Consider the following 24,970-nt stretch of genomic DNA (forward strand, 5'->3'; position numbering starts at 1 on the left):
TACTTGAGGTGACCTTGAAAGTCAGTGAAGAGGGGAAATCTTTCTGATGACCAGTTTTTTAATTGCATCTGGACCTTCATTCTGTGAAGAAAGAGAAGCCCAAGGAACGTATGTAATATACACACATACATACACACAAACACGCACATGTGCATCCAAACGAAATGAATTGCTTGACTTGACTAGTTGGTCCAGGCCTAAAGTGAGATATATTAGAAGATCACATCTTCTTCACATGATGGAAGGGGTGAGGGATCTTTCCGGGGTCTCTTTTATAAAAACACTAATCCTATTCATGAGGGCTCCACCTTCATGACCTAAGCACCTCCCCAAACCCCTATCTCCTAATACCATCACATTGGCTATTAGGATTTCAGCATATGGATTTTGGGAGGACATAAACATTCAGACCATGGCACCTTTTCTTCACACAGGTTCTTGACCAGAACCACTGAATGACAGAGTATTTACTTCATCGACACATTCTGAATAATACTGAATTGGATTAAGGGGCTCATTTTATATAAAAAAAATTTGCAACACACGACTTAAGATCCAAGAGTTCTATCACATATTGTACCAATTGGCACTCAGAAGATGCTGGCTTAATCAGGCAAAGGGATGGCCATTTGAAGGTGCAACTGAAATGCCACTTGGATATGATATCCTGTGAGCATGGGATCCATCTGCCAGGATAAAGTATACATTCTAAGTCAGTGACAATTATGAGGTTCTGTGCCTCTAATAATTAGAACACATGAGTGTGCAATCCGAGAGACATAAGTAGGAGTGGCCTCACTTATCAGCATTCCTAGTGTCATACTTGGGGAATTTGCCCTTCCCATCCACACAACTGTGGGCTCTGTTTAGAAGGCTTGGTTCCCAGGAGGAAAATGCTTCCTTCAGCGGGCACAGCAAGAGTCCAATTAAACTTAGTTTCCACTCACTTACTTCAGGCTTCCCATTGCAAGAGAACAATAGGCAAGAAAAGGAGTTACTTTCCCCTTAGGGGTAATTAACATTGATCATTAGGACATGATAGGACTAATATCACACAGTCAGACTCTCCAGTGATCCGCTTGTTCATCTCTCCTTTGCCCGATTTTGTCAGTAAGTGGAAAACTTCAGTAACCATAGTCTGAGAAGTGCTTGGTGACCAGGAACTCAGATCACTCAGGGATGAGTTTATTAGTCAGGCCATCAGATAAACCCTTGAAACAGTAAAAATTTGAGCCAAACATGAGAGGAATCTGGACTTGATAGTAGACTAAGGATAACATCAATAGCAGTTACAGGTATACAACTGTAGGAATATAACACTGACCAGGCGTAGCAGTGGAGACTAGTTCATCCCACTAAACATCAACTTGTAAATACTCCAGGAACAGCAGCTGACCGGAATTATGGAGCATATACTTCCCTAACGTATTATACAAATAAGTGGTTCCAAGGAACACGAGGAGAGGGTCTGTTTTGGATGCTCTTGGGGCTTTAGAGTTCCCCTGCTACTAGAATAAATCATTTATTCCCCAGGTGCTGGGAGTATTGGCAGGCGACAGTTATCAACTGAGCCCCTCTCCAGAATTGTTCTAATTTGAAGAAAGTATTCTTGCCCAAAGTTATCCCTCTTAGCGAAGAAGCCATCATCCAATTACTGGTCAATGCAAGAGATTTAAAGGCCAAGTTCCTTTGTTTTAATATGGGGCAAATCTGCAGGGTCATCCTCATTCTAGAGCTCTGAGTTTGATTAGCTGAGACAGTTGTTGTAACCAAATCTTATTTCAAATTCTCATTCTGCCAATTCTGCTTTTTTTCACTCTCTACAATGTACATCCAAAAAGCACTTTTCAATTAATCTCCTGGACATACACCTCTGTTTCAGATTCTGTTTCCTAGAGAACCCAACTTCAAAGTCTGCTTGTTTATATTCTGATTTTTAAGATTATGAAACTTTACAAATTTATACATTCTGGTAACAAAATAGGAAATATGAATTTTTTGTTTTGCCAAAATATTGTGAAACTATTGTTGGTAGTCAACATATACTTGTTTTGAAGTTAATGCATTTCTCAGATCAAAGAAACTGAAAGGTAAAGAGATTTTTCCAAATAAATGTTATATTAAATGTCCTGCTATCCATAGATTTGCGACATAATAGAAAATACAGATATTGGTTTTTGCCTCCGGTTCCCGGCACAGAGCTCCTGAAATCCTTGTAATTTCCTAAGTCATAAGAATACTGGAGATGCTAATGTTCCAATATTTGTCTTTTACTCTGTCCCTAACACAGGGCTCCTAAAACCCTTGTAAATTCCTAAGTGATAATAACACTAGGAGCATCTTTCGTTCTGTTGAGGTGACTCTAAGTGGGGTCCTGGATGAGGGCTGGTCACCAGAAAGACCAAGCCATGGTTAGAAGATTAGAATTTTCAGCTTGACCTCCTCATCCTCCAGAGAGGGGAGAGGGGCTGGAAATGGAATGAATAATTGATCATATCTATGTGATGAAGCCTCCATAAAATCCCAAAAGTACAGAGTTCGGAGAGCTTCCAGGTTGGTGAACATATACCCATGGGGAGGCTGATGCACCCCAACTACACGGGGACAGAAGCTCCTGCACTCAGGACCCTCCCAGATCTTGCCCTGTGTATCTCTTCATCTGACTGTTCGCCTGTATTCTTTATCATATCCTTTAAGAAACTGGTAAATGTAAGGAAGTGTTTCTCCTTCTGTGAGCCACTCTAGCAGATTAATCAAACCCAAAGAGGGGGTTGTTGGAACCTCAATCTATAGGCGGTTGGTCAGAAGCACAGGTGATAACCCGGGCTTGTGACTGACATTTGAAATGGGGGGGGCAGTCTTGTGAGACTGAGCCTTAAACTGTGGGATCTGATGCTATCCCTGGGTAGGTAGTGTCATAATTGAACTGAAACTGAATTCTTGGACACCCAATTGGTGTCTTGCAGAATTGCTGGTGTAGGGAAACCCCCATTACGTTGGAAATTTGGGTACCAGAACTCATACGGATGGCATGTCTTCATTTAGTTGTTTAGTACCCAGAGGTTATTTCCAGGTGCCATCTAGACAAGTAAATAATAAATAGTGGATTATGTCATTCCTGGTTCCTCCAAATTCTGGATTATAATTGTAATTTTACTCACTAACCCTAGTATTCAGTATTGTTTTCTTTTTTACTATTCTGATGAGAATTAGGGTCTCTGAGATGTCCCATTTAGAATGCTCAGTTATCAGTGGCCTGTACCGTATGTGCTCTAGTCAAGAATGGTCTTTTTGCAACAGTTGCATATCTTAATTCCAAAACACACCCAGGGAAACATGAAAACATTCCCACTTAACTCAACCTAGCAAATTCAGATTTATGTCCCTATTCTCTCTAAAAACTAGTCTTTCTTTTTTAATGTAGTCCCACCATTTTTTAAAAAAACTTATCCAGAGTACCTGGACTCTGGTTTCCTTCAGACAGTTCTGATATTTTCATGAATCTGGAGAGAAAGATTAAGGCTTTTTGCCCTTACCTTTGATAGGTCCCCACCATCTGCCTCACAGTTTATAATATTGTTTAATTTAAAAAGAGAAGGGTAAGTAAGGTGGTCCTTTAGAGCAGAGAGAACTTCATTCTTAAGATTTACAGCTGTTTCTCTTGGTACTCTCTCTCTTGGCTCCTTTCCCAGAACTGTTGACTGTTCAAATTGACACTCTGTCGAGGCTTTTGACCTAGATATGGTGGATTCCCAGAGTTTAACTCTTTCTATCGTTGAATCAATCTCTTTAAATTTTATTAATTCTCTACTAGAGTTTTTATGGATTTGAACTTGTTTTCTAAAGAAAAATACTATGATCAGGCAATTTGTCCAGACTATGTAATGCATCATAAACAGAGCTGGAAATTGGCTACTCGAAGTCTTTCTCATTAGTCATTTCTCTAGGAATTTCTCCCACATTAACTGTTTTAATGGAGAATATGAATCTCATGGAGAAGATTTAGGATACAAATTTTTCTGCAATTCAAGAAGAAAATTATTCAAGCAGTTCAGAATACCAGCTTCTGGATGATCTGGGTGATAGATTAAGGTATGGTATCCTCCTTTCTACATTTTTAATCCCACGCGTTGCCATTTTCCATGGATAAGGTTCATTTATACCCCCAAACTGTGGCCACCATAATCTCCATTATCTTTTATTAGAAAGGAAAGGAAGGAAGAAAGAGAGGAAGGGAAGAAGGGACGAAAGAAAGAAGGAAGGAAGGAGGAGAGATGAAGAGAGGGGAGGGGAGGAGAGGACAGGAGATTTCCAGCTACATGTGAACTTGTTATTTTAAGCTATTATTAGGGGGATTATTAGAGGTTGTCACTGAGGTTCCTAATAGCTCCAGCTCTAACTGAAGGGAAAAAAAGCCATAATGACCCCAATTCATTACTCGTGGGGATACCAAATAGTACAGCCACTTTCGAAGATAGTTTGGCAGTTCCTTAGAAAACTAAACCTACTCTTATGATGCAATCCAGCAATCGCACTCTGGTATTTACCCAAATGAGTTGAAAACTTACGTCCACACAAAATCCTGCAAAGGATGTTTATAGCATCTTTATTCTTGACTGCCAAAACTTGGAAGCAACCAGTAGGTCCTTCGGTAGGTGAATGGATAAATAAACTGTGGTACATCCAGACAATGCAACATTATTCAGTGCTAAAAAAAAATGACCTATCAAGGCATGAAAAGACACAGAAGAACCTTAAATGCATATTACTAAGTAAAAGAAGCCAACATGAAAAGGCTACGAACTCTGTGATTCCAACTGACATTCTGGAAAAGGCAAAACTATGAGACAATGAAAGGATCACTGGTTGCCAGGGGAAGAAGAGATGCATAGGCAGAACATAGAGGATTTTCAGGGCAGTGAAACTATTCTGTATGATACTATTATGGTGGATATTTGTCATTATACATTTGTCCAAACCCATAGAATGTACAACAGCAGGAGTGAACCCTAATGTGAACTATGAACTTCGGTTGATAATGACATGTCTATGTAGATTCATCAATTATAACAAATGTACCACTCTGTTGGGGAATATTGATATTGGGGGAGATTCTGCCTGTGTGGGAGCAGGGACTATACGGAAATTCTCTGTATTTTCCACTCAATTTTCCATGAACCTAAAACTGCTCTAAAAATGGGTTTATTTAAAAATAATAAAATTAAAAAATGTTTAAATGCCATAACGAAAATTTCCAAATATATATCACTCATTGCTAGACACACGCACTCACATTTGCAGAAGACATCTCCCAATTAAAAAAAAAAAGAAAAGAAAAAGAAGAATGAATTTCCCTTTCTAAGCATCTAAAAAAGTATTACCATTAACTAGCATTTACTGCAAGGACAATTTTTGAAATTAACTTTTTTAAAAAAAAAATTTGGAATTTCTGAATATCAGTGTTAATCCAATTAATATTGCATAAATCATTGAAGGTTTGAATCATAGATCTTTAGTAGGCAATCAATTTCCAAACTGATCAAAAAAAAGGAGCACTATGTATATACATATTCAAAGTATGTCGTTTAATTTCTGTCCAATACAAATATTCAGTCACTTGATATTAAAAAGAAAAAACCTTTACCCAGTTATTTGGGGAAATAGAGCTGATTTACAGTTGGACTGGAAAAATTCTGTCTTTAACTCTGGATCAAAATAAGGACAGTGGATTTCTGATGTGCTCTTAAAGTCTGAAACCCCTTGGAGGACCTTCAAGGTCAGCGTACGTAACAATGGTTTGCAACCGGCCTACCCAGTTTAATAAGCCTGACTTATTTACATGATTTTTTGCACAGATCTTGATAGTTCAAAGCAGAGAAACAGAGCAGTATCTAGTATACTTCATTTTGTTGTTGTTGTTTTGCATGTCTACAGATATTTGTGCTCATCCTACCAGGGACAGGCATGGTCCCAGTTCAGATACCTAGTCTCACTCAGAAAGGCCTGGAAGCAATCAATTTAACAGAGAGCTGCCTTTTCTAGAGGCTATTTTGGGTTTTTCTCTGGTTTTCAGGCTGTCTTCACTCTCTGGTCTCTAAACCCTCTCCAATTATACAACCTGAATAAATGCTAGATAGAGTAAGGGATGCACCTTTTGGGGAATGTTAATTCTGTACAATTTACCAAGTATCTTTGGAGACTTAAAAAAAGGGAAAGAGTCGCTAAAAGAGTCTCTAGCCTTCTATTCTCACTTCACCTGGTCTCCCACCTCAAAATTTCAAGATAGTGAGAGAAACTTTTAATCATGCCTCCCAGGATTTGACCTTCAGTAATTGTTGAACATTGGTGACATTTATAAATATGGGAAACATTATTTGTTTATTTGACTAAGTGCATGTTGGAGAATAGAATGATGTTTTAGTTGAGACATACTGTGTTTGAGTTTCGTATAAGATATTCAACTGAAAACGATGAATATGCAGGTGAATATTTGAATATTCCTAAGAGTAGATATTACTCAACAGGAGCTTACCAAGAACCCTTTATTTGTTTTGAGTTTATCAGTATTGTAATGTTATAATTAGATATCAAGTATATATTTTAACAAAGAAAACTTTTAATGTAATTTTAAATTAAGCAATACAATTATTTTTTCCTCTATGATTATTATTTTGGAACATTTTCTTGAAGAAGACAAACAAAAGCTGTTCAACATGGATTGCCCTCTGTAAATATTCATTGTGGTTTATTCTCTTGTATTGAAGTATTTTATTTGGATTGCTTCTCCGTGCAACTGGTATAGAAATATGGGCCTGGGTCTGCTTCTTTAGCCTTGCAAAGAGGTCTTAGAAGCTGAAACAAGGACAGGGTATGAGTGCAAACCAGAAAGTGGACAAACGACTGAATGGGGCAAATCATGTGGTCTACTCTATTTTACCAGTTTATAAGATAAAATAGAAATTGGGATTATAATATAGATTAAAGAGTAATTCTATCAGAAATATCTCTCTTTCTGTTTGTGCATGTGTGTGTATATATATACTTGCATAGATATATCATACTTATATATCATATATATTTGTATTTATATTTTGGGGACCTATAATAATGGTTAGCTCAGGTTAAGTTTCATCTCTACAACAGTTAACTTGCTCGAGGCCTTAGCAGTACTGGCATTTGTTAGTTCAGGGTAGATGATTAGTGCCCTCATATAACCTCTTCTCTCTCAGCAATAGATAACCTTCCAGGGTGTGTTTATCCTGATGAAAAAATTCATTAAAGCCTTAGAGCCATTGTCAATATAAATTAGAAAATTATGAGTTTTGTATAAAGAATTTAAGTGAGAATAATTATTTTACGCTTTAAAATGGTGTATTGCTTTAATTTCTACTCAATTAGGTACGAATCACCACTAACCCATAATTAGGAGTTACATATGTTTTGTCAGAAAATATTCCCAGGCTTCCAATCACTTTGCATGATATTGATGATGGCTTTTACATCACAGAGCTGACCGATTATTATGGGGAGGTTTTATAAAATCTATAATAAAATAACAAAAGTAATATTCTGAGTGAGGATTTATAGTTGGACTGAATGAGGTACTGAAGAGAATAAGAACAAATACAATGTCTCATGGTTGAGACTGCTCACGATCTTTTCTTAAGCTGTTTGATAAACTTATTGAGACAACCAAAAAATTGAGAACAGAATTTATTCTCCTTAGAAAAACTTCTGAGCATTTACCATATTATATTTTCTTATATATTTTATAGTGACAATAACCTATACTTTTAAAGGTTGCTATGCTAACTTTAAACTTAAAATTGGATAAACTGGCTCAGAGAAAAGATACCTGTGACTTTATCCACCGAAGATTGATATGCTTATATTATCAGCAATTAATTCAAAAGCGATGTTCATGGGAACAAAAAAGCATAGAAATATAGTGAATCTGAAAAACGTTCTCAAAATGCACTGTGGATATAACTCTTGGCAAAGGATATGAGAAAACTGCTCAGCCTACCAAGTGAGCATATTCTCCAATGCCCACTTCAGATTTAGTCAGGTAAGAACGGAGAAGAGCAAAAATCCTCCATGCCCCCTGGAGGAATATCATGGAGGGCCCATGGAGGAATATTATGTGGGTACCCTTCACCCACTGGGAGCAATGCAGGGGGCCTTCATAATAACTGCCCAGCAGCATATCAGTTTTGCTCTAAACCAGTGACTTCTGTGCCTTCCCCTCTTCCTCTTTCTTTTCAAATGGGAGTGTTTATTGTGATATATTCGGTGTTTAGAGGGCAGGTAATTTGCCTTTTAATTTTATAAATGTCTGGATCAGCTCTACCTGATATACTGTACATCCTGAAGAGATCCTGGACTTTAGGTGCCTCTCAGTGAAAAAAGTCAGTTTATTTTGTTTCAGGTTCAAACCTGAACGAAATGATCTGTGACCAGAAGGTAGACTACAGTATTTATTACTCTGATTTTATTAATAGTTCTGCTTCTCTGTTTCAGGACTGTGACACGATTACACTTTCTGGCTCCCTTTCAGTGAGGCGGAACATAACCAGTTATATCCAATGAATTGTTAGTGGAAGTAACAAGTGCCACTTCCAAACTGCAGCATTTAAGCGTGCATATAAGATTGTCCAGAGATCTCTCTTACTCTGCCAAGGAGAATGCCAATATTTAGTCTGATGACTGCTCTATCAGCCTGAGCCCTAGAGTAAGGAGAAGAGAGAGAGTTGCCTGATTATGGGCACGTAGTGTGAACAATAACTAACCCTTTGTTATCTTAAGCCATCACAGTTTTAGAATTGATTGTTACTGTAGATTAGTTGTCATAGTCTGAATAATAAATAAATAAATTATTAGAGCATTTTTACATTAATTATTTCATTGACTCTTCACAAGATAATTAGTAAGTTTTTAGTCCTCTGAATTGTGGGTGAAAAAATAAGGAAAGATTTCAAAATACACATTGCTTAATTTTTAACCATGTGTCTTATTTCTTACCTTTTATTAAATACTATTATCAATCACATGTTTAATTAAGTTCATCTTTACACAATTGTTAGTTTGCCTGTCTTCACTTTCATTATTCAAAGAGTGCTGAAAACACCAAATTTATAATAAAATACCATGTTTTTTTTAATTAATTAATTAATTTATTTTTTCCCCCAAAGCCCCAGTAGATAGTTGTATGTCATAGCTGCACATCCTTCCAGTTGCTGTATGTGGGACACGGCCTCAGCATGGCTGGACAAGCAGTGCATCGGTGCATGCCGGGGATCCGAACCCGGGCCACCAGCAGTGGAGCGCGTGCACTTAACCGCTAAGCCATGGGGCCGGCCCAAAATAACATGTTTTTTGATAGTATATTTGTATGAGTTCCTGAATGGGGAATGGAGAAGAGATGTTAGTACATTACCCAGGAGCCAAACTTTAAGGATCCTCTAGAGCTAAGTAAAGATATAATATATTCATATCCCAAAATATCTATCTAAATATTGTAAATTTATCTTTTCCTTTGTTTAAGCCATAAACTATATTTTATTTGGAAAATACCAGTACTCTTGCATTAATACTTTTGTAATATATTGTGATAGTGAATGTTTGTCCCTTTGTCTTATTTATAGTTGTTAGCAATGTAATTTTTACAATGATTTTTCCTTCCTTTAGAGTATAGATAAATAACACAAAGGGATGGATTGTAAAATCAGACTCACAAAAATCAGATATCTTATTCAGAATCAAACTCTACCAAATAGATCAAATATTATAGGTAATTACAAAACACAGGCAGACTGTGGCAGAGTCTGAGACCACCAATCTATCTCCTCAGATCCTGGTCACGTTAAGACACACACTGGTCCAAGTTTAACATGTAAGCTTCTACATGATGTAATCAGAGTATCACTTTCACAAAGAGAGCTTTTTAGATCATTGTATTAGTCTGGGTCCAATCAGGAGAGAAAACCATATGGTCGTTTGAACAGGGTAAGTTTAATATAAAGAATCATTAACTATAACAAGTGATTAGATTAAGGAGGTATTGGCTAGTAAAAAGTTAAGCGAAATCAAGATAAGGAAGTAACAGATTTAAGGAGCAATCACTAACCCTGTGGCAGAGATAGATTACCCAAGGAATAACCCACATCTCCCAGAGATGAGATCCCAACTCTGTTGGAGAAGGCACAGCCAGGGTTCACTGGATGACAGAAGTTCTGTGATGCCATGCTAGCAGAACTTGCTGGAAATGTGCCCTCTGAAACTTGCCAGAAACCCGCCTTGGTACGTGGTACTGGGTAAATCTTTACTGCGGGGTTCTGCTAGCCACTGTGCACTGCAGCAACCAGGTACTGTGTAAGAGCCCATGGTTGAGAGATGCTGGGGGAATCAGTTGTCTGCATGAGATGGGCACTGGGAAAGAGTCACTCTTCTACAACTGTCAGGAGATGGAAAGTATTAGAGGAAGCTGCTGGCTGCCTGATATTGCTGCCTGTCATGTGCTGGGAGAGTTATGCGCTGGAGAAGCTGTGAACACTACAGGAACCTGCAAACCTAGCACACCAGAAATAGGAAACAAAATTCTTTTTCTCCAGTAGTGTGCTCTGCTGACAAAACTTTATGCCAACTGGCATAGGAAACACAAATATTTAAAGGACCCAGATCCATTTTAACAGAGTAGTCTAAAAACTTGAATTTGTAGCTAAGAGGAAATAAATTTATAACCAGCAAGATCAAGAAATACTAACACTTTTTATACTGATAATTACATATCTAACATATTCCAGAGTACCATACCCCACAAATCCATCAATTCCTGGCGTGTTTGCCATAAGTAACCTAGACAGATCAGGTATATCTTGCTAAAGCATCTCATAGAAGTAAACATCTGTTAATAAACGCTATCAAGAGATTCAGTTAGTGTGTTTAGAAGGCGATTTGACTAGACCATTTCTCCCCGGGTGACTTAAGGGAAGGAAATGTGGATTACACTCCAACTGCCAATCCTTTTTTTCCCTATTGGTCGTTGGGTAATAGTGTTGGCCATAGCATTTGAACAATGCAAAGAGAGAGTTTTGGTTTGGAAAATAATCGAGGCTTTTATTATCAGAATCTAGAAACTTAGGAGAAATAACTGAGTAAAATATCTGTGGGAGAGACGCAGAATAAGTCTATTATTTCAGAAAATGTGGAAATGTTGATGCTAAGAAGGTTTCAAAAAAATCTGTTAAACATGCTTCAGATTTCCCATAATCAATACGTATTCATAATATTACTTCAAAATATCATTTTCTACTAATTTTCCAAACTATAGCCTCTCTGTCATCTCAACGGCGTTTGTAAGTTGACCAAAATATTTATTGAAATTTGTCATTTTCAGTCTTACAAATCTGTGTATTATATTGTGAACATGATATTTTACTCTGTCACCACTCATTATATTTTCATAACAATTATTTGCAGTCAATCAAAATGTCCATTTTTTGTATTGTGGCGTTTAAGAACCTATGATCGTTAATTTCAACATTCAGAAATATCGTATTGAAAGATCAGTCTCAGTACCATAAAGATATGATGTCATAAAATAAAATTGGCTTCACAGATTTTACCAATTTCTAGCACATCTTTGTTTTCAGATATCTTCCCCAAGTAAATAACTAAAAAATATTGCTTGAAGATATAAAAATCTATATTGTAATATAAAGCAAGGCATACGTGATTTTATTTTTATTTGCTTTTATTTTGCGTCAGCATTTCCTTAGGAAAACTCAAGTGCAGTATAGACTTTTTAAAATAAAGAACAAAATTTCTAAGTCTCATCTGTTCTTTTCTGGGGATTTTTTTTTTTTTTTTGATTTCCTCTTTGTCATGGTCATGGTTGAAAAAACTGAAAGTGATTATTTCTTAACGGTGACAAAGAAGGAAAAAGACTAAAGTAAGCATGATTTCTGATTTCAAGTGTTACACTATTATGTGAAATTCTAAAATGTGAATTGTACATGAACAAGGTCAAATCCATGAAAGGTTCCTTGAAGAAATATGCGCTAGCACTCAGAAGTTTCTCCTCTATTATTTCTCATGGGCTTAGTTCTGAATACTTCTTTGAATGTGTCATTAGAAGCCACCCAATGGAGCCTCTGCTTGGCACCCAGTGGTGAGTAGTACATAGTCTTGGTTACAATAGTATGATAATAAGTATAACAATCCATAGAAATGTATTTTCCTTAAATATTTGTAAGAGTATTTCTCAGATGAGTTTCAGAGACCACAAAATCTATAATAGTTTTGAATTGTAGACCTGCATATGTCTCATTTAAGTCAACTTCTGCTATCTAGTAAATTGCAACTTTAGTATGGTAAATGGTGCTTAGTAGCCTGACAAAGTTAATTAGCTTCCAAAGTATTTAACTTATTTTTACTGAGTGACTTATTGAAAGAATTTTGCTGATTACAGAGTATAATACGAATATATTACTATTACTAATAAAACTAATTATGTGATAATTATTTCCTGATTTGACATTAGCTTGTGTGTTCTAAAGACATAACACACTGAATTAATTCTCCCAGAGCAGCAGGCTGCCATTTAGAGCCTGCCATCTAGCAGGCTGTCTAGAAAGAAGTAATTTACTAATACCTGATGCCTTAAGATTTCCATATCTTGTGAAGATAAAGACTATATCCCTGGAATATTTTTTTTTATCATCGTTTATCACGGAATTATGCCTAGTATTATAAAAGTGAAACATAATTATAGCTTTGTGCTTCAGTGTATCATTGTCATTATTTCTTTTTTACATGTATTTTTTTATATTTCACATGAAAAACTCACCTCTCTCTTACATTGTTCATGTTGTTTTGGATAGTTAGATTTTAACCTAAGTTATTAAACACATTTTACTCCTCTAGTTATCTGTATTAGTATCAAGTACAGGAAAAATGAAAACCATCTGAAGACGTACTAATTGCTTTTTCTTACCTGTTATTTGATTTTATTTGTATTTTAAAGAGCACACGTTTTAAAAACTGAACTATTCTACCTATATCTTTGCTTCCTACTATTCTATGATTTACTTACTTTATATTTAAAACATATTTATAACTTATACTATGTCTTAGTTCAGAAAACACAGTTTAACTATTTTATCATCACAGCATATAATCTAGTTTTATTATAGTGCAGGGAATTCATATTTGCTACGTACAAACGAGAAATGGTTTCTGCTCTTGTACATCTGTCAGCTTTGAATTTGCACCCTCTTGACTTTCTCCTAAATGTCTAAGTATGCTTTAGACCCTGAATCACACTTGACCTTAGTTGTGGTCAATAGTTCAACGACTCAATACTGAGCAGGTCTGAACTTGTTCTTCGTAAAAGATGCTCCCAATAAGTATGTTCCTTCTTTTCCCTTCTGCATAAATTTCTCTTGTTTAGGACCTAGAAACCTTTAAATAGATTGTTTTCCCTCTCTTCAAATTCCATTTGTTCATAATGATGAATCCTGAGTGTCTGGTAATAAATCTCTGTTTTTAGTTAGTTAGTTTTTTACTAAAAAAAATAAATTTTTACAGAGTGAACATTATACTAGGCATTTTATAGAATACAAAGGATATAGATATAAATAAAAAAGTGTCTCTACCTTCAAAAAAACTCCCTGTCAAGCAGTTGTGGCAAATACATAAACAAATAGCTTCAGTATGATATGATGAGTGAAATGACATTGACGAGGTACAGAAAAGTAGAGAAAGATGTGATAAATCTGGTGAGATATTAAGTTATTAAAATTTTGTATAATCTTTCTGTGCTTAGATCTTCATCAACAAAAGATTCCAAACTGTATTTGATAAATATTTTGCAACTTAGAATGATTTATGACTTATAATGGAATGACCATATGAGCCTGGTTCATAATAATATTATTATTCTGCCCTTCTTTCAAACAAAATACTCAACTAAACATTTTTACAAATCACTATTGAGTACAAACCTTCTTGATCAAACCATCCCTGAACTTGCTCTCATATTTAACAGTTAATTTTCACAATATATTCCCAGTCTAGCTTATCACACTAATCCTAAAGGTCATGTTCTGACATCTATCTATTACATCATAAACTCTGGAGTAATGACATAAATTTCAGGGGCCAGCCAGGTGGTATAGCGGTTAAGTTTGTGAGCTCTGCTTCAGCAGCCTGGGGTTTGCAGGTTTGGATCCCGGGTGTGGACCAACACACCGCTTATCAAGCCATGCTGTGGTGGCGTCCCATATAAAGTGGAGGAAGATGGGCATGGATGTTAGCCCAGGGCCAATCTTCCTCAGCAAAAAGAGGAGGATTGGCATCGGATGTTAGCTCAGGGCTAATCTTCCTCACACATAAAAAATTGCAGAATGTAGCGGACAATATTTTTTCTGTTCTTTTTGTTTGTTTGTTTGCAAATAGTCTCTTCCTTCTTGTTGGAATAGTCCTTTCTACTGGGTCCTACTCCTATCTTTACTCTAACCGTGTGGTTCTAGAAAAACCTTTCATACTTTACTACAGTCCCATTAGCTACAAGTTCTTGGTCCAGGAGAGGGTTCCTGATGTAAGATTAAAAAAATCAGAGCACATTTCTGCAATTGTTCCAACTTAATTCTTCAAAAATCTTACATGGCAGAAATATTAAAATATACATCTCAAGATTTTGGAAGCATGAAATTAAAGACAACATTCGGAGAGGAAAAAATGCAACAACAATTCAGAGAATTAAAGAGAAAGGAGATAGAAATATCTAGAAGCATTTATGTCCATGATTACCAATATTACTGAGTCCAATTGCATTGCTAAACTTTCCACTTTTTGATTTGACTCCTTTTGGTTTTTATTCTATCAATTTTATTTAAGCCAATTCAAGTAACAAAAGTATTACCTTCAATCTAAAGAGCGTTGAATAACGCATAGATATAAAACACTGAAAGAATATATTTTAGGGTGCCGTGTTTTATAGAAAGTACTAGAATCTAATACACACTCATCCACATGCAACACACCATATTTTTTTTCATCTTCTGGGGTAATAATATTTTTCTCTAATAATGTTTGGATCATGTCAAACAAGTTATGTTGATTTAAAATATCATAGGCTTATGACATTGAGGTTAATACAAGCACATGATATTTAATTCAATATTTTAAGATTAAATGATGACAGTCGAAGGCATTCAGATCAACTAAACAACAAATCAAGATCAACGCACTAAAAGCTTATCATTATACACCTATTTTTAACGAAACGCCAGTTTACATTAGGGCAAACAAGAGAGAAGAAAAAAAGTCACAACACCGTATTCCCTACTTGATCAATTAAAGTACTCCCCACAATGACTAGCACTATACAGAGAGAATAGGGTGGAAATTATGACAATAAATGTGATATCTTTAGAGTTAGACTTTAGACTTTCATCTGTATAGTTTGGGTTCTTGGAGAAGCAGATGCCAAGAGTTAGATAGAGTTAGTCATGGAGGAGATTTATTGGGAGAAATACCTATGAGGGAAAGTGGGGGTAACCAGGGGAGGCTGGAAGAGATTCAGACTGCCATGCAGGTTTGACCCACTGTGAAGGATAGAGAAGGCAGGATGATTGGGTAGGAAAAGTCTCAGACTACAGTGCAGTTATAAGAAAGTTTCTGTAAGGTTGATGCGGAGTGTTTGAGCCAAAACCACCCATCAGAAGAGTCCCGCGTCTTGCAGAAGTGGACCTGCATCCATGTCCTTGCTGCATTCAGTCACTGGCTGGGAGCAGCCCCTGGGATATTTGGCCTAGTGTACATGCACTGCTAGATTCAGAGAGCAGCAGCTGGGACCAATCGTCAATTACATTGCATGAGCAGGTGTAGTTTATGCCTGCCATAGTCCATACCTTGTGCACAGGTCCATTTCTCCACATGGGTTTAGAGAGCAGCTCCTCCATGATTCCTGCAGGCCTCTCTGCCTGAGAGAATACTCAGAAGAGAGATGTGAGCGGTAAGCACTATATACCCTCTCACTGCATTTGATTTCAGGGTTGACAGTAGTACTCATCCTCTCTCTCCTCCATTTTTAATTTTAAATTTCGCTCATTTTTAATTATTAACTTTGCAAATCTTGGTGGCTTAACTGATGGTATGATTCAAGCCTTCATTCCTAGGTCATTAAACTCTTGTTTATTCTAACCTTCTTAATCTAGAATTGGCGTACATGTCCATTCATAGTTTTAACAGGACAAAGAAGTATGTTTGGGTGCTTAACCTGGGTCTCACATATATTCCTGCCCCAGTGTTTAAAATTGTCTCTCTCATCTCCTGCTCATCAGAGTCAGTTACACCTGTTGGGATGGGGACTCCTCATATGAATATACACAAGAATTCCCAAGTGCCCCAGCAGCAGCTATAGCTTGAAGTTCAATAGAAACCTGGCTAAATCTTGACGCAAGTGAATGCCCTCTTTAAGGACTAGGACTTCCAAATCCACAGAGCCCTAACTGGTACGGACATAAACCCCACAAATTCCAGTGGGTCATTTGGAGTGATGGTAAGAAGGACCACTCTGCTTTAACCATTGTTTCCCAGACTCACTTTCTCTTTCTGGTGGGAATCACAGAACCATATGCAAGTCTCTAATTTAATGCATATATTGCATCTGGAATAACAGCACCCTATACTTTCAGAGTATTGACTCTGAGAAGGAACTCCAGGTGTATTTTTAGAAAGAAACTCCAGCATTCTGTGAGGGTGGCTAGTTCTGGATAGTGAAGTATGTGATACAACTAGCATATCCCAAGATCATAGGCCCATTCCCTTACTGTCTTTGCTGTGAAGTTGGACATTCAGAGGCAGCAGTACCAAAATTGGCCTTGGAAAGTGAGAATCTACTTTATTGGACATGTACATAGCCTCCATCACTGCCATTCTGGCCACTCACTTCATATGTTCATCATGCCCATTCAAGAATGGCCAATAATGAAGTGACTAATATCAACTGACTAACTCATTTATATATATACTTGATTTTTCAGTGCTTCTTCATTGGTGAATGCTTTGTGGCGGGTATTAATGTATGATACAATAATCTTAACACTTCCTTGTCATTGTCATCCATCCATCTCTGTGCTTCTTCCCAGCAGGACTCCCTTGTCTCTGATCTTCAAGACTTTTTCTTTACAAACTCCTGACCAAAAGCCCAGGGCACTAGTCAACACCTAAGAATCTATATATTCTCACTTTGGGCCAATTTCTTTTCAAACAACATGAACAACCAAATAAACAATTCATAGCTCTTCTTATTCAGATTTTTCCTCTCCATTCTCTTTTAAGAAAAGGTCTGAATGTAGCTATAATGAAATGACTGGTGATTTTTGAGCTCATACATAACTACTGTGTGAACCAAACATAATCCAAGCTCAGGTAATTTCTTCCTCCTTCAGCCTCCACACCCACCCCACAGCTATAGATGTGAGCTTGGGGAGGGACACTGCTGCAGTTGTGATGGATGGCAGAGTTGTCTGGCTATATATTCATGCAGCTAATTTGTGCCTTCTGGTCCTGCTTGGGCTCAATGTACCATTTTCATGATATGATGGACTGCTTCTGAGCTCATTCTACTTTGATTTAGCAGGTTAACAGAACCCAACTCAGAACAGGTAGTTTCAGAAACAATGACGCTTGATCTCCCATGGTCAAGGGTTTAATCTCTTCTAGAAGAGCTCAGGATCTTGACAAGAGCTATTTTGCAAATAGTGTAATACTCTTCCGTGGATGGAATGGACTTGTTCCAGAATCCAAGAGGCCTGCATTTGAATTCTACCTCTAGGACTTGCCCTAAGCTCCACACTGCATCTTTTCCTACTACTGAACCCTTCAATACCATAGGTTCTACCACCATATATGGCCCACGTGGCAAGGCAACTTGTATCACTGTCTGAATCTTCTGTAGAGTTTAATCCTAAATGTGGCCCCACACAAAGCTGACTTCTGTGTCACCTGGGATATGGGCTAGAGCAGTGTTCCTAAACTGAAAATTGGTTTAATCTAACTGGATAAGCGATTGTGACTTTTTATTGGAGAAACTGCCCTCTTCATCCTGCTCCTCCATTTTTTTATATTTTTCTTAATTTTTGCTTGTATGTATTAAGCAGTTGTTTGTTGCTGCCCGTCAGTTTTAGCCCTCCTGACCCCATGCTCATCATTAGAAGCCCCCTAGACCTTCTTATGGTAATTACTGTCTCCTGGCTTCTGCCAGGTAAGTGCTGTCCTCTGGCCTGTCTTTGGGGGCACAACATTCCCTTGGGTATTAATGGGGCCAGCCTCTTCTGCTGTCAGTGATGCTGGTGTCCCTCTCACCCACACTTCCCTGAGGGCCTTGGTGACCGATGTGTCCTCTGGACCCTCAGAGGAACTGAGGTAATAATTCTCTGGTAAGTCTTCTGGTCTCTCCTAAAATATGCATTTCTGCTTGCCCACTTCCCTTGGCCTTTTTATTCCTTCTTAACTGTCTGTTGGAGTAACCCAGTCATCTTCACTTCACTAAACAGTGGTAATTTGTTTTCCAGTCTTGAACAAGCCAGGAGACCAGCGGATTTGCTCCACTGCTTGGGGTCCTTGCAAGGGTGTTAAATTCAATACCCCAAGAGAATGCCAAGTCAATACATTCTTGCTTATCCAGTCTTACATTCTGGCTTCCTTGATTAAGCACCCTCAAAATTTAATCTCAGGATATTTCTCTGGTCCTTCCAGTATTTGCTATCTAATTCCTGCAACATCTTCAGTGTCTAGACTTTTACCTCCCTTGGCAGGTCATATATGTGCTGAGATTTAACCCTACTTATTGTCCTGGCAGCCAGAAGAGGTGAGGACAATTCCTCCATGTGGCATTTGTTGCTTAAAGGGGAAGGATGGCTGCTGCATCTTCCACCGTGGCAGAAGTTGTATGTCATATTAGGGAAGGGTGAGTCACATCTACAAGCTCTGAGTCAACATCTTCCGGAGCATCCATCCAAATGTTCTCTATCCCGTGCTTAGAAGACCTCGAGTTGTCCAAACCCAGGTCATGATCTTACCATGACAGACTTGCCTTGGCCAAACATTTAAATGTTTCTGAAATGTTAAATCTATCATGTCGTTAGTCTGCTGATAAGTTGCATATGCTTTTCAACTGCAGGAGAAAAATAGCCTCTTAGAAAACTACAAAAGAGCCCCTCTGCGGTTCACGCTGAGTCTTTAACTGCTAGTACGTCTAGGTTTCTTATTGTCTCTCAGCAGTGTATTGGTGCAATTTAACACAAAAAAGCTAACTCCACTGTCTATGTTGATGTAGTCTCCCATGTGTCTTTCAAATGCCTGAATCGCTGCACATCCTTGGCACTCCCCTCCACAAGGATGTTTTTGGCATCACTTGCATTAGTTACGATCTTCTGAGAAGCAGACACCCAAGCTGGATTAGACTGACAAAGACTTATTCAGTACAATTTCTCTGAGAGAAAAAATGGAGGAAGTCAAAGGAGGTGAGAAGAGCCTTCAGACCATAGTGCATATTACCTCTGTGGAGGAGAGTGGGAGAAAAGAGTTGGGTAGGAAGGCATTCAGACTGTAGCACAGATGTAAAAAAGATTCACCCAGGCTAATGAAGAGTCCTGGAGCCAGAGTCTGCCATCAGAGGGAATTTACATTTTGCGTGTATGGTTCTGCATTACTGTATCCTGCTGCTCTCAGTTATTAGCTTCAAGCAGCCTGTGCAGAGTGTGGTTTTAGCGCTAACATGATGGTAGATTCAGAACACGGTAACTGGGGCCTTTTGTCAATTTCCCTCCCCACAGCAGGAGATCTGAGTGGGACATTTTCATTGCTGCCATATCATTTCATTGTCATCACAGAATGCATGCTCCCCAAATATGTGGATAAATGAGAAAATGGTAATTGTTTGAAATATTTCAAGTTCTTCATTGAACATTGCATTTTCCCCTTGCCCTCTCTTCCTTATTTTGAAATGACATATGACATTAGGGTAAGAAACAATCTGATTTGCTGAGAAGGGGAAGTCTAGTAGCTCTCCAGATAAGTATAAATTTGACTCATAATGGATCCACCCAGTAAGTTCTGCCTCAAGATGCAATCAAAACAATGGAAATCTGAGTTGCCTCACCTTATGATACTTGTAATGTTATTACATACCTAACACTACTGAGCATAGCACTCTACAGTTCACAAGATGTAGTACATTTGGGATTAGATGTGCTCCAATACAAATCATGCTTTTGCCATTTTCTGTCTACAGAACCTGGAGTGAAATTTATTTCTCCAAATCCCAATTTAATATAAAATACCTAACACAAGGATTTTTGGGGGGAGAGAGGGATTTTATGGGATCAAATGAAGAACCTGACAGGTGTTCAGTTTATATTACTTTATTGATTGGTAGACTAGCATTGTTTTACTACAAACCTAGGCATTACATTGAAGCTAACTGAATATGTTTTTTACGGTCCTTGTTTTATATGAAAAGCTATATTAACAAACCGTCATATATTGCACTTGACTTTACAATAGTTATGTTCCAGTAAGAGTATATTATAATGTTTTCATGTATTATATTAATAATATAAAACACTAATTTAACATTGCATTTCAAACTTGGCTCTACACCATAATCATTGTGAAATGTTTTAAAATATCCAGATTTTTGTATACTAGCTCAGATGAACTTAATCAGAATCTTATAGGATTGAGTTTTTAAGTGATGCTTACTTATCTAATAGAGCAAGTTTTGTACTTTAGTTTGGTGACCATCCTCCTAGCATATTTATGTAAATGAAGAAAAGTATACATTTATGATAGTATTCACAATAATGGATAAAGTGATAACTTTAAATGTCATTGAGGCCCGGACTTTCATTTCCTGGTCATCAGGCCCTCAAAAACAAGGAGTTACCTCAGATGAAAATGAGGAAGTTATTTATAGTAGTTAACTAATGCTGTGGAACAAATTATCCCAAGACTTAGAGGCTTAATGCAACAAACATTTATTATTTCATATTTTCTGAGGGTCAAGAGCCCAGATGTCATTGGCCCAGGGTCTCTCACAAGGCTTCAATCCAGATGTTGGCCATATCAAAAGTGAACTTCCGGAAGACCTGCTCCCAGACTCATTCATATGGCTGTTGGCAGGCCTCAGGTCCCCATTGGTTGTTGACCAGAGATATCAATTCCTTGCCGGATAGGCCTCTCCATAGTTTACCTCACGCTTCAACTGTCTTTCTTCAGAGTAAGCAATGAAGAGAATTAGAGAGAGGCCCAAGTCAGAAGCTACAATTGTTCTGTAACCTAACCTTGGAAGTGACATCTCATAACTTTATTAGAAATGAGTCGATATGCCCAGCCTACATTCAAGAGAAGAGGCTTACACAAGGAGGTGAATAGCAAAAAGCAGGGATCATTGGGGCCCATTTGTGAGGCTGCCTACCGTGGCACTAACCATTGATTTCAATATCACTACTTTCCTCCCCCATCCTATTTATGTTAATGTTAGTAACTCATTCAATCATTTGTTCATTCCTTTTTTTGATTTATTGAGGTCTATTTTTCAAGTCATAAGCTTATTATGACTTTATGCATGTCTTAGTCCATTCAGGCAGCTAGAACAAAAAACCATACACTGAGTAGCTTATACAACAGAAACTTATTTCTTACAATTCCAAAGTCTGAGAAGTCCAAGATCAAGACATCAGCAAGGTTGTGTTTTGGTAAGGACGCTCTTCCTCGTTCATAGCCGGTGCCTTCTTGCTGTGTCCGCACATGGTAGGAGGGGCTGGGGATCTCTCTGGAGCCTCTTTTGTTTTTTGTTTTTTTTTTTTGAGGAAGATCAGCCCTGAGCTAACATCCGTGCTAATCCTCCTCTTTTTGCTGAGGAAGACCAGCTCTGAGCTAACATCTATTGCCAATCCTCCCCCTTTTCTCCCCAAAGCCCCAGTAGATAGTTGTATGTCATAGTTGCACATCCTTCTAGTTGCTGTACGTGGGACACAGCCTCAGCATGGATGGAGAAGCGGTGCGTTGGTGCGTGCCTGGGATCCGAACCCGGGCCGCCAATAGCAGAGCGCACACCTTAACCGCTAAGCCGTGGGGCCGGCCCATGGAGCCTCTTTTTTAAGAGCACTAATCTCATTCATGAAGGCTCCACTCTTATGTCCTAATCATCTCCCAAAGACCCCATCTTCTAATACAATTAAATGGGGCATTAAGATTTTAGTATATTAGTTTTAGAGGGACATAAACATTTAAACTTAACCTAAAAATAAAGAGCCAAAATGAGAGGCAGAGTGTGTTTATTTTGGGATCAAACAGTTGCAATTTGCGGTACACAGATTCGGGTAGCAACCCAAATAGTACCCTACTAGGGAGTAAGAGGCAGGGGCTTTTAAAGACAAAAGAAGGAGGTTTGCATTACAAAGAATGTTAATTGGGGTAGGGGCAGAAAGCTCATCTTGGCTAAACATAAACATATAAACATAAGATATAAAGATAAAATGTAAAAGCACAAACATAAAATATTGCTAAGACTATAGCTAAAGGGAGGTAAAGTTTGTCACAGTGACATGTTGCAGGTCTTGTGCAGCGGTCTCAGAATATTTGTGTATTGACGTAGTTTAAAAGTTTATGTTCTGCCCAATGAAGACATGCATAAGACCCATTTCCTTAACAGCTTCTTAGCCACGTTTTAAAGCCCTTAGACATAAGAAACTTTGTTTTGTTTCTATTTCACAAAACCATAGAAATGCACCTCAGAGAAAGAGCCTATATTTTCTATTTATCTTGTTAATTGCCAGATTGATAATGGATTTATGTACATTAAAAAATATGACGATAAATCAGTTGATTTCTCCGAAAAGTTGTCAGCATGGTTCTGTTTATCACATTATCTGAATGCAGGCTGAGACCTGACCATTTCAGATCTGTTTTCTAGAAGCCCATACTGTTGGACTCAACTAGTATTGCACTCTCTAGTGATCTCCTCTAACATATGACTGGCAAAAATTTTAGTTTGAATATTAGCTTTAATAATCCTAGAATTCAAATGCAATTTGGCATATTGATAGGTTGACGTTTAACTGAATAATCCAGTTTTCTGTAGTTTGTTTTCATTCAGCCAGATACTTTGTAACTAACTTGTCTGTCACTTTACTCAAAAGTAGAAATTCAAGATATATTTCTATGCACAGTAAAATATTCCTCTCCTAAGTCACAAATAACATACATTCTGAATCTTCATTCCTACTTTGTCCTTTTCTAACTAAAAGTTCACCTCTTTTGGAACCCAAGCCCTATCTCAATGCAAGCTAATATGAAAAACTTCCCCCAAACCACTATTTTATTTAACTAAGTATTCAATATTGTCTCTGTGTTATCCCTTATACTGGCTAATATAGACCCTTTTCAATTGTCACATATTACTTTGAAGTAATAGTCCATTCCCAACCTCAGTTGAAGTAAATGAAGTATATCAACAAATCCATTGTTGTAACAAAAAACAATTATTAAAATGTACAGTGGTTGAAAAAGACATGAGAAATTTTTATCCCACTTACGTAAAATCCACCACTGTTGTTCCTTTTTGGTGGGCAACTTACCTCAAGGGGTGATTTAGCAACACAGGATTCTTCAAATGTGTGGCTCTACCATTCTCCAGACTTGAATTCCAAGGACACTGTGATCATGTACAACAAACCAGTAGAAGGAGAAAAAACATGGAGGATTGTGCCTGGCAAGTGTTTAAGAGCCACTATAAAAAGTGGCTCACATAAATTCCATTCAAGTGTCATTGGGTAGAACTCTTGAAAGGAGGAGTATCAGAAAATTTGCATATATTTTAAAGCCACCTTTATTGCCTACTATAAATTACATCAGATACTTGCTTAAGGGAAAAAATGTGTTCAGGTCAAGATCATAATCCAAAAAGTGAAAATTTAAAATGCATAGGCAAAGGCGGAGTCAAGATGGAGGCGTAGGCAGACTCTGAACTCACCTCCTCCCGTGGACACAGCCAATTTACAACTACTCGTGGAAAAATTACCCCTGAGACAGAACTGAAAACTGGATGAGAGGAACTCCTGCAACAACGGACAATCCTAACTGAGGTGGAAGAGGCAGAGACTCCCTTCTGGAGAGGAAAAACGCCGCCTCCACAAGCCGCCAGCTTCACGGCCGCCGGGAGCAGCGCACAGGTCCGTAGCCTCCCTGGAGTCGCGGGGCCCTGAGCCGGGAGCGCCCCCGCTGGGGGCATTTTGTGGACCCAGCACAATCGACACCAGCGGCATAATATCTGACTTTGCCTGCTACTAAAGCATGGGGGAGGACCCCCAGAAAACCCGGTTCACAAAGAAACTAAAACTGGCTCTTAAAGGGACCGTGCGCAAACTCACCCATTTCAGAAAGCATCCTAAAATCACCAGAAAGAAAGGTGCACAGTGCTGTGGTGAAAAGAGACTCACCTAATAGTCCCTGAGTGCATCTCGGTGAGGGGTGAGACCTCTCCAGGGACTGGGACATTGGCGGCGGCCATTGTTGTGGCCTGGTGTGGGCGTGCTGACACAGACGCCATTGGAGTTCTCCCTGAGGCCTGCTAGCCCAGGTCTGCCCCACCCGCTAGAGCACCGATTTAATCCAGCTCAGCCAGGGCGGGAAGCCCACCTTAGAGACTGGCCCCACCCAACAACAAACCCTCAGGCAACTTGTGGGCCTGCATAGATTGGTGACTGGATTCTCTGCAGCCTGGCAACTGAGCCGACTTGAGCGGGGCAGGGTGTGCACAAGGAGCCGGTGGAGAGTGTGGGGCGGTGGCGGAGTGTGTGGGGCTCCCGCCGTGGAGAGACTGGGTCCGCTTGGGGAGGTCGGGGTGCTCACACAGGGCAGGACTGTGTTGACTGTGTGTGTGGACCTGTGGGTGGCA

At 38.4% G+C, this 24,970-nt stretch overlaps 1 long non-coding RNA gene across 2 annotated transcripts; it reads right to left on the reverse strand.

The window, feature by feature from the left end:
* Positions 1-273: 273 nt before the first annotated feature.
* LOC131419560 (uncharacterized) lies at positions 274-24,694 on the reverse strand. Of its 2 annotated transcripts, none has more exons than XR_009223282.1 (3): positions 24,513-24,694; positions 23,652-23,728; positions 274-686 (listed from the first exon to the last, which is right to left on the reverse strand). It is a non-coding gene; the product is annotated as an uncharacterized LOC131419560 (long non-coding RNA). The 2 variants fall into 2 exon arrangements; XR_009223281.1 differs by lacking the exon at positions 274-686 and adding an exon at positions 21,158-21,282.
* Positions 24,695-24,970: the final 276 nt, after the last annotated feature.

This window comes from Diceros bicornis, chromosome 21 (assembly GCF_020826845.1).
Source record: "Diceros bicornis minor isolate mBicDic1 chromosome 21, mDicBic1.mat.cur, whole genome shotgun sequence".
Classification (NCBI taxonomy): Eukaryota; Metazoa; Chordata; class Mammalia; order Perissodactyla; family Rhinocerotidae; genus Diceros; species Diceros bicornis.